The following is a 16582-nucleotide window of genomic DNA, read 5'->3' as shown; positions in this document are numbered from 1 at the left end:
AGAGACAGATGGGAGGGGTTGAATGGAGCTGATGGGACTGGATGGTGTTCAGAGACAGATGGGAGGGGTTGAATGGAGCTGATGGGACTGGATGGTGTTCAGAGATAGACGGGAGGGTTGAATGGAGCTGATGGGACTGGATGGTGTTCAGAGACAGATGGGAGGGGTTGAATGGAGCTGATGGGACTGGATGGTGTTCAGAGACAGATGGAGGGTTGAATGGAGCTGATGGGACTGGATGGTGTTCAGAGACAGATGGAGGGTTGAATGGAGCTGATGGGACTGGATGGTGTTCAGAGACAGATGGGAGGGGTTGAATGGAGCTGATGGGACTGGATGGTGTTCAGAGACAGATGGGAGGGGTTGAATGGAGCTGATGGGACTGGATGGTGTTCAGAGACAGATGGAGGGTTGAATGGAGCTGATGGGACTGGATGGAGTTCAGAGACAGATGGGGGGTTGAATGGAGCTGATGGGACTGGATGGTGTTCAGAGATAGACGGGAGGGTTGAATGGAGCTGATGGGACTGGATGGTGTTCAGAGACAGATGGGAGGGTTGAATGGAGCTGATGGGACTGGATGGTGTTCAGAGACAGATGGGAGGGGTTGAATGGAGCTGATGGGACTGGATGGTGTTCAGAGACAGATGGGAGGGGTTGAATGGAGCTGATGGTACTGGATGGTGTTCAGAGACAGATGGGAGGGGTTGAATGGAGCTGATGGGACTGGATGGTGTTCAGAGACAGATGGGAGGGGTTGAATGGAGCTGATGGGACTGGATGGTGTTCAGAGATAGACGGGAGGGTTGAATGGAGCTGATGGGACTGGATGGTGTTCAGAGACAGATGGGGGGTTGAATGGAGCTGATGGGACTGGATGGTGTTCAGAGATAGACGGGAGGGTTGAATGGAGCTGATGGGACTGGATGGTGTTCAGAGATAGACGGGAGGGTTGAATGGAGCTGATGGGACTGGATGGTGTTCAGAGACAGATGGGAGGGGTTGAATGGAGCTGATGGGACTGGATGGTGTTCAGAGACACATGGGAGGGGTTGAATGGAGCTGATGGGACTGGATGGTGTTCAGAGATAGACGGGAGGGTTGAATGGAGCTGATGGGACTGGATGGTGTTCAGAGACAGATGGGAGGGGTTGAATGGAGCTGATGGGACTGGATGGTGTTCAGAGACAGATGGAGGGTTGAATGGAGCTGATGGGACTGGATGGTGTTCAGAGACAGATGGAGGGTTGAATGGAGCTGATGGGACTGGATGGTGTTCAGAGACAGATGGAGGGTTGATTGGAGCTGATGGGACTGGATGGTGTTCAGAGATAGACGGGAGGGTTGAATGGAGCTGATGGGACTGGATGGTGTTCAGAGATAGACGGGAGGGTTGAATGGAGCTGATGGGACTGGATGGTGTTCAGAGACAGATGGGAGGGGTTGAATGGAGCTGATGGGACTGGATGGTGTTCAGAGACAGATGGGAGGGGTTGAATGGAGCTGATGGGACTGGATGGTGTTCAGAGACAGATGGGGGGTTGAATGGAGCTGATGGGAATGGATGGTGTTCAGAGATAGATGGGAGGGTTGAATGGAGCTGATGGGACTGGATGGTGTTCAGAGACAGATGGGAGGGTTGAATGGAGCTGATGGGACTGGATGGTGTTCAGAGACAGATGGGAGGGGTTGAATGGAGCTGATGGGACTGGATGGTGTTCAGAGACAGATGGAGGGTTGAATGGAGCTGATGGGACTGGATGGAGTTCAGAGACAGATGGGGGTTGAATGGAGCTGATGGGACTGGATGGTGTTCAGAGATAGACGGAGGGTTGAATGGAGATGGGACTGGATGGTGTTCAGAGACAGATGGGAGGGTTGAATGGAGCTGATGGGACTGGATGGTGTTCAGAGACAGATGGGAGGGGTTGAATGGAGCTGATGGGACTGGATGGTGTTCAGAGACAGATGGGAGGGGTTGAATGGAGCTGATGGGACTGGATGGTGTTCAGAGACAGATGGGAGGGTTGAATGGAGCTGATGGGACTGGATGGTGTTCAGAGACAGATGGGAGGGGTTGAATGGAGCTGATGGGACTGGATGGTGTTCAGAGATAGACGGGAGGGTTGAATGGAGCTGATGGGACTGGATGGTGTTCAGAGACAGGGGGGGGTTGAATGGAGCTGATGGGACTGGATGGTGTTCAGAGATAGACGGGAGGGTTGAATGGAGCTGATGGGACTGGATGGTGTTCAGAGATAGACGGGAGGGTTGAATGGAGCTGATGGGACTGGATGGTGTTCAGAGACAGATGGGAGGGTTGAATGGAGCTGATGGGACTGGATGGTGTTCAGAGACACATGGGAGGGGTTGAATGGAGCTGATGGGACTGGATGGTGTTCAGAGATAGACGGGAGGGTTGAATGGAGCTGATGGGACTGGATGGTGTTCAGAGACAGATGGGAGGGGTTGAATGGAGCTGATGGGACTGGATGGTGTTCAGAGACAGATGGAGGGTTGAATGGAGCTGATGGGACTGGATGGTGTTCAGAGACAGATGGAGGGTTGAATGGAGCTGATGGGACTGGATGGTGTTCAGAGACAGATGGAGGGTTGATTGGAGCTGATGGGACTGGATGGTGTTCAGAGAGAGATGGGAGGGGTTGAATGGAGCTGATGGGACTGGATGGTGTTCAGAGACAGATGGGAGGGGTTGAATGGAGCTGATGGGACTGGATGGTGTTCAGAGACAGATGGGGGGTTGAATGGAGCTGATGGGAATGGATGGTGTTCAGAGATAGACGGGAGGGTTGAATGGAGCTGATGGGACTGGATGGTGTTCAGAGACAGATGGGAGGGGTTGAATGGAGCTGATGGGACTGGATGGTGTTCAGAGACAGATGGGAGGGGTTGAATGGAGCTGATGGGACTGGATGGTGTTCAGAGACAGATGGGAGGGGTTGAATGGAGCTGATGGGACTGGATGGTGTTCAAAGATAGACGGGAGGGTTGAATGGAGCTGATGGGACTGGATGGTGTTCAGAGACAGACGGGGGGTTGAATGGAGCTGATGGGACTGGATGGTGTTCAGAGATAGACGGGAGGGTTGAATGGAGCTGATGGGACTGGATGGTGTTCAGAGATAGACGGGAGGGTTGAATGGAGCTGATGGGACTGGATGGTGTTCAGAGACAGATGGGAGGGGTTGAATGGAGCTGATGGGACTGGATGGTGTTCAGAGACAGATGGGAGGGGTTGAATGGAGCTGATGGGACTGGATGGTGTTCAGAGATAGACGGGAGGGTTGAATGGAGCTGATGGGACTGGATGGTGTTCAGAGACAGATGGAGGGTTGAATGGAGCTGATGGGACTGGATGGTGTTCAGAGACAGATGGGGGGGTTGAATGGAGCTGAAGGGTGGGACTAAAAACAACAAGATAACTCATGTAAAACACACTGTGTCCTTATAATAACAACAAGATAACTCATGTAAAACACACTGTGTCCTTATAATAACAACAAGATAACTCATGTAAAACACACTGTGTCCTTATAATAACAACAAGATAACTAATGTAAAACACACTGTGTCCTTATAATAACAACAAGATAACTCATGTAAAACACACTGTGTCCTTATAATAACAACAAGATAACTCATGTAAAACACACTGTGTCTGTAAAACGTATATAGGTTCAGCACTTTTGTAAAAACAATAGATGGGAGAGGTTAGAAGGACAGGAAGAAAAACAAAATATAACTATTGTAAAATAGATTGTCTGTAAAATGTAGATAGTATGAATAAACTGGAAGTAGAAGCCTAAGTATTGTTGCTCAATAGTTTAATCCAATTAGGGGAGAGGTGGCAGGTTATAAAGTAATAAAGGAAAATATATATATTTTTTAAGATATGTATATGTATTTATATGTATGTATTTTATACATATATATATTATATATATTTATTTATATATATATATTATTCTACAATGAGGAAAATAGTAAAAATAACGAAAAACCTTTGAATGAGTAGGTGTGTCCAAACTTTTGACTAGTAATGTATATATTCAAGGGTTTTTCTTTATTTTTACTATTTTTCACAGTTTCCACATGGGGAAGACATCAAAACTATGAAATAACACATATGGAATCATGTAGTAACCAAAAAAGTGTTAAATAAATCAAAATATATTTTATATTTGAGATTCTTCAAAGTATACACACTTTGCCTTGATGACAGCTTTGCAAACTCTTGGCATTCTCTCAACCAGCTTCATGAGGTATACACCTGGAATGCATTTCAATTAACAGGTGTGCCTCTTTAAAAATTAATTTGTGGAATTTCTTTCCTTCTTTAAGCATTTGAGACAATCAGTTGTGTTGTGACAAGGTCCAAATTTGAGATTTTTGTTTCCAACCGACGTGTCTTTGTGAGACGCAGAGTAGGTGAATGGATGATCTCCACATGTGTGGTTCCCACCGTGAAGCATGGAGGAGGAGGTGTGATGGTGTGGGGGTGCTTTGCTGGTGACACTGTCAGTGATTTATTTAGAATTCAAGGCACACTTAACCAGCAAGGCTACCACAGGATTTTGCAGCGATATGCCATCCCATCTGGTTTGCGCTTAGTGGGACTATCATTTGTTTTTCAACAGGACAATGACCCAACACACCTCCAGGCTTTGTAAGGTTTTTGACCTTTTGTAAGGTTTTGATATATTAGGGGTTTGGAAATGATCCAGACAATTACAGTGATCGAAGCTACAATATATCTACAATATGAAAGTTGATCTACACCTTAAAAAATATGAAATGTTATACAATCAATACAAAACAAATACATTTAAAAAAGTTACTGGTGATGATCTCATGAAACAGTAATGTGGAATATAAATGGTGCAGAATAGTGCCAGGTGAGTGCAGGTGCTGTCACCTGGCGTGAGTGTAAGTCTGTCTGTCAGGGTACGAGCCCCTCCACCTCACGGTGGTGTCTGTGGACCTTAGGAATGTCTACATTAGAAAAAATATATAGAAAAAAGAAGAGGATGGTGAGGGTAATGCATTGAAAGCGGTAACCCCTGTTCCCTGTTGCTCTCTGTGTATCTCAGGACCCTGTTGGCATTGGGATGTCATGTGACACAGACCAACGTTAACGCCGAGGACGATCTGAAGAAAGTCAAACTGCCCAAAGAGTAAGTCATGTGGTTTTTACTAGTATTGATTCATTGATTGATTATGAGTTACAGTAATACAACCCCGCAGTCATTTCTAGGGGAGAAATGTACCCAGTGTAAGTCATTATTTCTGAGATGACCAGTCAACAAAACAATGTCATACGAGCGACATTAGGAAATCAGAGGAACACTGTCTTGGGCTTGGAGACACTTATACAACTCTACATTTGAGGCTAAGAAGACTTTCCTTCAATGCTTCTTTCTACTGTGTTATCCTATTACTGTGTATTTATGTAGCTGTGTGATGTCTAATGGCTATATCCTGTGTATTTATGTAGCTATGTGATGTCTAATGGCTATATCCTGTGTATTTATGTAGCTATGTGATGTCTAATGGCTATATCCTATGTATTTATGTAGCTATGTGATGTCTAATGGCTATATCATGTGTATATATGTAGCTATGTGATGTCTAATGGTTATATCCTGTGTATTTATGTAGCTATCTGATGTCTAATGGCTATATCCTGTGTATATGTGTAGCTATGTGATGTCTAACAGCTATATCCTGTGTATTTATGTAGCTATGTGATGTCTAACAGCTATATCCTGTGTGTTTATGTAGCTATGTGATGTCTAATGGTTATATCCTGTGTGTTTATGTAGCTATGTGATGTCTAATGGTTATATCCTGTGTGTTTATGTAGCTATGTGATGTCTAATGGTTATATCCTGTGTGTTTATGTAGCTATGTGATGTCTAATGGCTATATCCTGTGTGTTTATGTAGCTATGTGATGTCTAATGGTTATATCCTGTGTATTTATGTAGCTATGTGATGTCTAATGGCTATATCCTGTGTTTTTATGTAGTTGTGTGATGTCTAATGGCTATATCCTATGTATATGTGTAGCTATGTGATGTCTAATGGTTATATCCTGTGTATTTATGTAGCTGTGTGATGTCTAACGGCTATATCCTGTGTATTTATGTAGCTATGTGATGTCTAACAGCTATATCCTGTGTATTTATGTAGCTATGTGATGTCTAATGGCTATATCATGTGTATATATGTAGCTATGTGATGTCTAATGGCTATATCCTGTGTATTTATGTAGCTATGTGATGTCTAACAGCTACATCCTGTGTATATGTGTAGCTATGTGATGTCTAACAGCTATATCCTGTGTATATGTGATGTCTAACAGCTATATCCTGTGTATTTATGTAGCTATGTGATGTCTAATGGCTATTTCCTGTGTATTTATGTAGCTATGTGATGTCTAATGGCTATTTCCTGTGTATTTATGTAGCTATGTGATGTCTAACAGCTATATCCTGTGTATATGTGATGTCTAACAGCTATATCCTGTGTATTTATGTAGCTATGTGATGTCTAATGGCTATTTCCTGTGTATTTATGTAGCTATGTGATGTCTAATGGCTATTTCCTGTGTATTTATGTAGCTATGTGATGTCTAACGGCTATTTCCTGTGTATTTATGTAGCTATGTGATGTCTAACGTCTATTTCCTGTCTATTTATGTAGCTATGTGATGTCTAACGGGTACAAGCCAACGCCGCTGGATCTTTCTGAGGAGAAACTGACGGCTGGTCATGAGGTTCTGGTAGATAAACTGGCGGAGAACGCTCACAACGTTTGGGCCAAGGACAGGATCAAACAAGGATGGACCTACGGCATTCAGCAGGTACATGTTTTGGCCCAGCTCTCTATCATCACAGTTTGTAACTGTAATTCAATGCAAATACATAGTAACTCATGACCAGTGAATGAATGGTGTATGTCAGGCATAAGATCAACGGACGAACTCTGATAGCATACATTTTATGCATTTAGATTGTCATGTGACATACCGTTGTTGATGGTATATAACATCATTTAACAAGAGAACCCTGACAGAGCTGATTTTTTGTTGTTGTCGTTATTTCTCTGTAGGACGTGAAGAGCAGGCGAAACCCTCGTCTGGTGCCGTACGCTTTACTCGACGAGAGAACCAAGAAGTCTAACAGAGACAGTCTGAGAGAGGCCATCAGGACCCTGGTGGGATATGGCTACAACATCGACCCCCCAGACCAGGAACGTGAGTAGAGGACTGTAGCAGCAATATATAATGTATGGTAGTAAGTTATCTTGTCATACACATGTACCATCCTGCAACTAAGCCATGGGAAAGAAAACCGGTACAAGTATTTTTTACACAATCAATGTACATTTTCATTCCGTTAGATAAAGAAATCCTTATCACTGCCCACTTGAATATGTCCTTCCCCTTTTCCCAGTAATTTCTGTGGATGCTTTTGCAATCAATCTTCAATTGACTGCAATAGATATGGTCCTTCGAGCCAGATTCAATGCTCTGCCACAGTTATAAGATATCTCTCGAGCTAGGCCCATATATACACTTAAAGGTGGAGGGCGTCTTTAGCATTTTCATTGGTTGAATGTCTTCTTCCTTGTGTCCCCAGCCTGTCATATTGTGGAGAGGCAGAGCATTGAGACGGTCCGGTTCTTCCGCGTAGAGCAGACGTATGCAGTGAAGACAGGGAAGTGGTACTTTGAGTTTGAGGCCCTGACCGGAGGGGACATGAGGGTTGGTTGGGCTAGACCAGGCTGTAGGTCAGACTTTGACCTGGGCATGGACGACCAGGCCTACATCTTCGATGGATACAAGGTAAACATACAACACCTAGTATCTTTAAATAATATATCTTATCTGTTTTTATCTTATTTTGTTTTTATGTTATGTCAACTTATCTTTTTATACTGTTTGAAGTTTATCATAGTCTACAGTGACTTCAGAACGTATTCAAACCCGTTGACCTTTTCACATGTTGTTGTGTTACAGCTTGAATTTAAAATGGATTCAATTGCGATGTTGTGTCACTGGCCTACACACAATATCCCATAATGTCAAAGTGACATTTTTACAAATTAATACAAAATGAAAAGCTGAAATGTCTTGAGTCAATAAGTATTCCACTCCTTTGTTATGGCAAGCCTAAAGAAGTTCAGTGAGTGAAAATGTGCTTAACAAGTCACATAATACGTTGCATGGACTCACTTTGTGGGCAACGTGCTTCTACACCTGCATTGCTTGCTGTTTGGGGTTTTAGACTGGGTTTCTGTACAGCACTTTGAGATATCAGCTGATGTACGAAGGGCTATATAAATAAATTTGATTTGATTTGAATAATATTAACATTATGTTTTATTGACTACCTAATCTTTGTACCCCACACATACAATTTTCTGTAAGGTCCCTCAGTCATGTAGCGAATTTCAAACACAGACAACCACAAAGACCTGGGAGTTTTTCCAACGCCTCGCAAAGGGCACCTATTGGTAGATGGGTAGAAATAAAATTAAAAAAGCAAACATTGAATATACCTTTGAGAATGGTGAAGTTATTAATTACACTTTGGAATGTGTATCAATACACCCAGTCACTACAAAGAATTAGGCATTCTTCTTAACTCAGTTGCCGGAGAGGAAAGAAACTACTCAGGGATTTCACCAGTTTAATGGTTGTGATAGGAAAAATCTGAGGATAGATCAACAACATTGTAGATAACCCCAAAACGAAGTTAAATGACAGAGTGAAAAGAAGGAAGCCTGTAGAGAATAAAATATTCCCTGAGCGGTTTCCTTTCTCTCCGGCAACTGAGTTAGGAAGGACGTCTGTAACTTTGTTGTGGCTGAGTGTTTACGTTTATCATCATGTACGTATAGACCTGGCCTAACTGATTCTGCATTCAGCAATGTTATATTGTTGCCAAACAAGTCAACAACAAATAGGCTAAATCCCCCAAAAATGGTATGCCATGTATCAAGGCAAATTATCGTACACTTGATCGTACACTTGATCAACTTTACGTTTTAGTGGTGAATATTACATTAGGGTTAGTAACACGTGTTGTTGTTAGTAACACATGTTGTTGTTAGTAATACGTGTTGTTGTTTGTTCCCCCAGGGCCGTCGAATGCACATGGGTGCGCGTTTCTTCGGTCAGTCATGGAACAAGGGAGACGTGGTGGGCTGCATGATCAACATGGAGGACAAGTCTATGGTCTTTACCCTCAATGGAGAGCTACTCATCACTAACAAGGGATCTGAGCTCTGCTTCGTTGACTTCCAGACAGATGATGGTGAGTTTATCTTTACAAGGGATCAGAGCTCTGCTTAGTTGACTTCCAGACAGATGATGGTGAGTTTATCTTTACAAGGGATCAGAGCTCTGCTTAGTTGACTTCCAGACCGATGACTTCCAGACAGATGATGGTGAGTTCATCTTTAGAAGGGATCTGAGCTCTGCTTCGTTGACTTCGAGACAGATGATGGTGAGTTTATCTTTAGAAGGGATCAGAGCTCTGCTTAGTTGACTTCCAGACCGATGACTTCCAGACAGATGATGGTGAGTTTATCTTTACAAGGGATCAGAGCTCTGCTTAGTTGACTTCCAGACCGATGACTTCTAGACAGATGATGGTGAGTTTATCTTTACAAGGGATCAGAGCTCTGCTTAGTTGACTTCCAGACAGATGATGGTGAGTTTATCTTTACAAGGGATCAGAGCTCTGCTTCGTTGACTTCCAGACAGATGATGGTGAGTTTATCAGACAGATGAGTTTATGCTTCGTTGACTTCCAGACAGATGATGGTGAGTTTATCTTTATAAGGGATCAGAGCTCTGCTTCATTGACTTCTAGACAGATGACTTCCAGACAGATGATGGTGAGTTTATGATGGACTTCCAGACAGATGATGGTGAGTTTATCTTTACAAGGGATCAGAGCTCTGCTTAGTTGACTTCCAGACCGATGACTTCTAGACAGATGATGGTTTTATCTTCCAGACAGATGAGGGATCAGAGCTCTGCTTAGTTGACTTCAGACAGATGATTGACTTCAAGGGATCAGAGACAGATGACTTCCAGACAGATGATGGTGAGTTTATCTTTAGAAGGGATGATGGTGAGCTCTGAGCTTGCTTCATTGACTTCTAGACAGATGACTTCCAGACAGATGATGGTGAGACTTCCAGACAGATGATGGTGAGTTTATCTTTACAAGGGATCAGAGCTCTGCTTCATTGTTGACTTCAGACAGATGACTGACTTCCAGACAGATGATGGTGAGTTTATCTTTACAAGGGATCTGAGCTCGATGACTTCCAGACAGATGATGGTGAGTTTATCTTTAGAAGGGATCTGAGCTCTGCTTCGTTGACTTCCAGACAGATGATGGTGAGTTTATCTTTAGAAGGGATCTGAGCTCTGCTTAGTTGACTTCCAGACAGACGATGGTAAGTTTATATTTTTCCTTCTTTAGTCTAGACAGATGACTTCCAGAAGATTGTGAGTTTATTTTCCTCCAGACAGATGAGGTTTAAAGGGATCTGGAGAGATGATGTGGTTTATCTTTAGAAGGGATAAGCTCTTCATGTTATTCATCAATATAAAATAAACTGTTTTATTGTCCGTTTATCTTTCCTAAGCTAACTTCATGTATTCATCAATATAAAATAAACTGTTTTATTGTCCGTTTTCACATAAATTGGCTTTGCATCGTGAAATGTGTTTATTTATCCATGTATTCAAAATGTGCTTTACCAGAATGGTAACCTCTCGAGGTGTGAATCTCTTTTCTTAGAAAACAGTGATGCAGAGCATGTGGAACATAAAGCCGCAAAGCAATGGGGAAATCAGTCATTTCTGGTGTTGATGTTGGAGGAAACACACAGTTACTTAATGTAAATCATATCGATTGCTGTGTTCCAAATGAAGTTCCTTCTCCGATATTCTAGAATCTAGGGAGTGTGGTGTAACAGAATGCTTTCCAAATAATGGGTATTTTTGCGAAGTTAATTGCTTTTGGGTTGAGGCGTCAGATTAGTTCCTTTCCAGAAACATATGTTAACCTCTAACCTCTGACATCTATGATTTCCAGGCTTCATCCCAGTGTGTTGTCTGGCCCAGTCTGAGATTGGCCGTATGAACCTGGGGAAGGACGCCAGCAGCTTTAAGTATTACACCACGTGTGGCCTGCAGGAGGGCTTCGAACCCTTCGCTGTCAACATGAACAGAGAGGTCACCATGTGGTTCAGCAAACGCCTGCCTACCTTCGTCAACATCCCCAAGGACCACAACCACATTGAGGTACCGTTTTAATATTTAGTGGCCTGATTACCCAGGGGCCTGATGTTGAACAATCTCCACTAAAGCCTGACATCTTGAAGCAAATCAGTTTGGCTAGTGACAAACATAAAGTTCCCTACCTGGTTCTGAGTGCTAATCATTCTCTTCTCCATATGAATGTGACTGCTTCTCCTCTCTGAATGTGATTGTGACTGATCTTCTTCTCTGAATGTGATTATGACTGCTCCTCCTCTCTGAATGTGACTGCTCCTCCTCTCTGAATGTGATTATGACTGCTCCTCCTCTCTGAATGTGATTATGACTGCTCCTCCTCTCTGAATGTGATTATGACTGCTCCTCTCTGAATGTGACTGCTCCTCCTCTCTGAATGTGACTGCTCCTCCTCTCTGAATGTGATTATGACTGCTCCTCCTCTCTGAATGTGACTGCTCCTCCTCTCTGAATGTGACTTCTCCTCCTCTCTGAATGTGATTATGACTGCTCCTCCTCTCTGAATGTGACTGCTCCTCCTCTCTGAATGTGAATGTGACTGCTCCTCCTCTCTGAATGTGACTGCTCCTCCTCTCTGAATGTGATTATGACTGCTCCTCCTCTCTGAATGTGATTATGACTGCTCCTCCTCTCTGAATGTGACTGCTCCTCCTCTCTGAATGTGATTATGACTGCTCCTCCTCTCTGAATGTGACTGCTCCTCCTCTCTGAATGTGAATGTGACTGCTCCTCCTCTCTGAATGTGACTGCTCCTCCTCTCTGAATGTGACTGCTCCTCCTCTCTGAATGTGATTATGACTGCTCCTCCTCTCTGAATGTGACTGCTCCTCCTCTCTGAATGTGATTATGACTGCTCCTCCTCTCTGAATGTGACTGCTCCTCCTCTCTGAATGTGAATGTGACTGCTCCTCCTCTCTGAATGTGACTGCTCCTCCTCTCTGAATGTGATTATGACTGCTCCTCCTCTCTGAATGTGACTCCTCCTCCTCTCTGAATGTGACTCCTCCTCCTCTCTGAATGTGATTATGACTGCTCCTCCTCTCTGAATGTGACTGCTCCTCCTCTCTGAATGTGATTATGACTGCTCCTCCTCTCTGAATGTGACTGCTCCTCCTCTCTGAATGTGACTCCTCCTCCTCTCTGAATGTGATTATGACTGCTCCTCCTCTCTGAATGTGATTATGACTGCTCCTCCTCTCTGAATGTGACTCCTCCTCCTCTCTGAATGTGATTATGACTGCTCCTCCTCTCTGAATGTGATTATGACTGCTCCTCCTCTCTGAATGTGATTATGACTGCTCCTCTGAATGTGACTGCTCCTCCTCTCTGAATGTGATTATGACTGCTCCTCCTCTCTGAATGTGACTGCTCCTCCTCTCTGAATGTGATTATGACTGCTCCTCCTCTCTGAATGTGATTATGACTGCTCCTCCTCTCTGAATGTGATTATGACTGCTCCTCCTCTCTGAATGTGATTATGACTGCTCCTCCTCTCTGAATGTGATTTTGTTGTCCCCAGGTGACGAGGATAGATGGGACAGTGGACAACCCTCCGTGCCTGAAGGTGACCCACAAGACGTTTGGGACCCAGCAGAGCAACAGTGACATGCTGTACTGCAGACTGAGCATGCCTGTAGAGCTCCACGCTCCTCATGTCAAGCCTGACGAGTCTCAGAAACTCAGGTCAGAAACAATGTAGAAACACACATATTGCTTTCAACCAAGGCTTTAGAGATTCCATATTTCCAATTTGGAAGGGCATAGTTATCAATCTATCAGCCAATATAATAATATTTTACACACTCACTTATTGTGAACTGGGACCTGATAACATATGGTTGATTTTACCTGGTGCTTTTCCTTTTGCAGTCAGCCTCCAAAGGAAGATGATTATGGCAGCATTACAACGTATTATCACTCAGTGAGGGTGTTTGCTGGCCAGGACCCAGCATCGGTGTGGGTTGGCTGGGTAACCCCCGACTACCATTATCATAGCAAACAATTCAGCCTTAACAAGACACGCACGGTTACCGTAACCCTGGGAGACGAGAGAGGACGCGTCCACGAGAGGCAAGTTCTAGCTTTTTAACTGGAGAGTTGACACCATCCACTCACTCACTCACTCACCCACTCACCCACTCACTCACTCACTCACTCACTCACTCACTCACTCACTCACTCACTCACTCACTCACTCACTCACTCACTCACTCACTCACTCACTCACTCACTCACTCACTCACTCACTCACTCACTCACTCAGTCCCTCCCTGTTTTAACTCTCTCTCACCCTGTCTGTCCATTCCAGTGTTCGAAGGAGTAACTGCTACATGGTGTGTGCTGGAGATGTTGTCGGCTCCTCCCACTCCTCATCCCGGTCTAACATCGACCTGGAGATTGGCTGTCTCGTTGACCTGGCAACAGGCTTTCTCTCCTTCACAGCCAATGGCAAGGAGCTGGCGACCACCTATGAGGTAGGCCTAATACATTCAACATCCAGTTAAAATGATATTACAGTAGGTAGACCAACTGCATTCACCATATAGATTACAGTACAGTAGGTAGACCTACTGCATTCACCATATAGATTACAGTACAGTAGGTAGACCTACTGCATTCACCATATAGATTACAGTAGAGTAGGTAGACCTACTGCATTCCTCATATAGATTACAGTGGAGTAGGTAGACCTACTGCATTCACCATATAGATTACAGTACAGTAGGTAGACCTACTGCATTCACCATATAGATTACAGTACAGTAGGTAGACCTACTGCATTCACCATATAGATTACAGTACAGTAGGTAGACCTACTGCATTCCTCATATAGATTACAGTAGAGTAGGTAGACCTACTGCATTCACCATATAGATTACAGTACAGATTACAGGTATAGACCTACTGCATTCACCATATAGATTACAGTACAGTAGGTAGACCTACTGCATTCACCATATAGATTACAGTAGAGTAGGTAGACCTACTGCATTCACCATATAGATTACAGTACAGTAGGTTGACCTACTGCATTCACCATATAGATTACAGTACAGTAGGTAGACCTACTGCATTCACCATATAGATTACAGTACAGTAGGTAGACCTACTGCATTCACCATATAGATTACAGTACAGTAGGTAGACCTACTGCATTCACCATATAGATTACAGTACAGTAGGTAGACCTACTGCATTCACCATATAGATTACAGTACAGTAGGTAGACCTACTGCATTCACCATATAGATTACAGTACAGTAGGTAGACCTACTGCATTCACCATATAGATTACAGTACAGTAGGTAGACCTACTGCATTCACCATATAGATTACAGTACAGTAGGTAGACCTACTGCATTCACCATATAGATTACAGTACAGTAGGTAGACCTACTGCATTCACCATATAGATTACAGTACAGTAGGTAGACCTACTGCATTCACCATATAGATTACAGTACAGTAGGTAGACCTACTGCATTCACCATATAGATTACAGTACAGTAGGTAGACCTACTGCATTCACCATATAGATTACAGTACAGTAGGTAGACCTACTGCATTCACCATATAGATTACAGTACAGTAGGTAGACCTACTGCATTCACCATATAGATTACAGTACAGTAGGTAGACCTACTGCATTCACCATATAGATTACAGTACAGTAGGTAGACCTACTGCATTCACCATATAGATTACAGTACAGTAGGTAGACCTACTGCATTCACCATATAGATTACAGTACAGTAGGTAGACCTACTGCATTCACCATATAGATTACAGTACAGTAGGTAGACCTACTGCATTCACCATATAGATTACAGTAGAGTAGGTAGACCTACTGCATTCACCATATAGATTACAGTACAGTAGGTAGACCTACTGCATTCACCATATAGATTACAGTACAGTAGGTAGACCTACTGCATTCACCATATAGATTACAGTAGAGTAGGTAGACCTACTGCATTCACCATATATTATTACAGTACAGTAGTTAGGCTAGACCTACTGCATTCACCATATATATTACAGTACAGTAGGTAGACCTACTGCATTCACCATATAGATTACAGTAGAGTAGGTAGACCTACTGCATTCACCATATAGATTACAGTACAGTAGGTAGACCTACTGCATTCACCATATAGATTACAGTACAGTAGGTAGACCTACTGCATTCACCATATAGATTACAGTACAGTAGGTAGACCTACTGCATTCACCATATAGATTACAGTACAGTAGGTAGACCTACTGCATTCACCATATAGATTACAGTACAGTAGGTAGACCTACTGCATTCACCATATAGATTACAGTATATAGGGTAGACCTACTGCATTCACCATATAGATTAGATTACCATAGATTACAGTAGGTAGGTAGACCTACTGCATTCACCATATAGATTACAGTAGAGTAGGTAGACCCACTACATTCACCATATATATTACAGTACAGTAGTTAGACCCACTGTATTCTCCATATATATTACAGTACAGTAAGTAATGGTACTGCATTCACCATATAGATTACAGTAGAGTAGGTAGACCTACTGCATTCACCATATAGATTACAGTACAGTAGGTAGACCTACTGCATTCACCATATAGATTACAGTACAGTAAGTAATGGTACTGCATTCACCATATATATTACAGTAGAGTAGGTAGGCCTACTGCATTCACCATATAGATTACAGTACAGTAGGTAGACCCACTGTATTCTCCATATAGATTACAGTACAGTAAGTAATGGTACTGCATTCACCATATAGATTACAGTATAGTAGGTAGGCCTACTGCATTCCTCATATAGATTACAGTAGAGTAGGTAGACCTACTGCATTCACCATATAGATTACAGTAGAGTAGGCTAGACCTACTGCATTCACCATATAGATTACAGTAGAGTAGGTAGACCTACTGCATTCACCATATAGATTACAGTAGAGTAGGTAGACCTACTGCATTCACCATATAGATTACAGTACAGTAGGTAGACCTACTGCATTCACCATATAGATTACAGTACAGCAGGAAGACCTACTGCATTCACCATATATATTACAGTAGAGTAGGTAGACCTACTGCATTCACCATATAGATTACAGTACAGTAGGAAGACCTACTGCATTCACCATATATATTACAGTAGAGTAGGTAGACCTACTGCATTCACCATATAGATTACAGTAGAGTAGGCTAGACCTACTGCATTCACCATATAGA

General features: G+C 43.1%; 1 pseudogene; it reads left to right on the top strand.

The window, feature by feature from the left end:
• Nucleotides 1–16582, top strand: part of LOC115140370 (ryanodine receptor 3-like) — a 310457-nt pseudogene that overhangs the window by 144177 nt on the left and 149698 nt on the right.

The sequence above is a fragment of the Oncorhynchus nerka genome, linkage group LG13 (genome assembly GCF_034236695.1).
Source record: "Oncorhynchus nerka isolate Pitt River linkage group LG13, Oner_Uvic_2.0, whole genome shotgun sequence".
Lineage (NCBI taxonomy): Eukaryota > Metazoa > Chordata > Actinopteri > Salmoniformes > Salmonidae > Oncorhynchus > Oncorhynchus nerka.
Note: the sequence above shows the minus strand (reverse complement) of the source record. Positions and strands in the feature narration are given on the sequence as shown.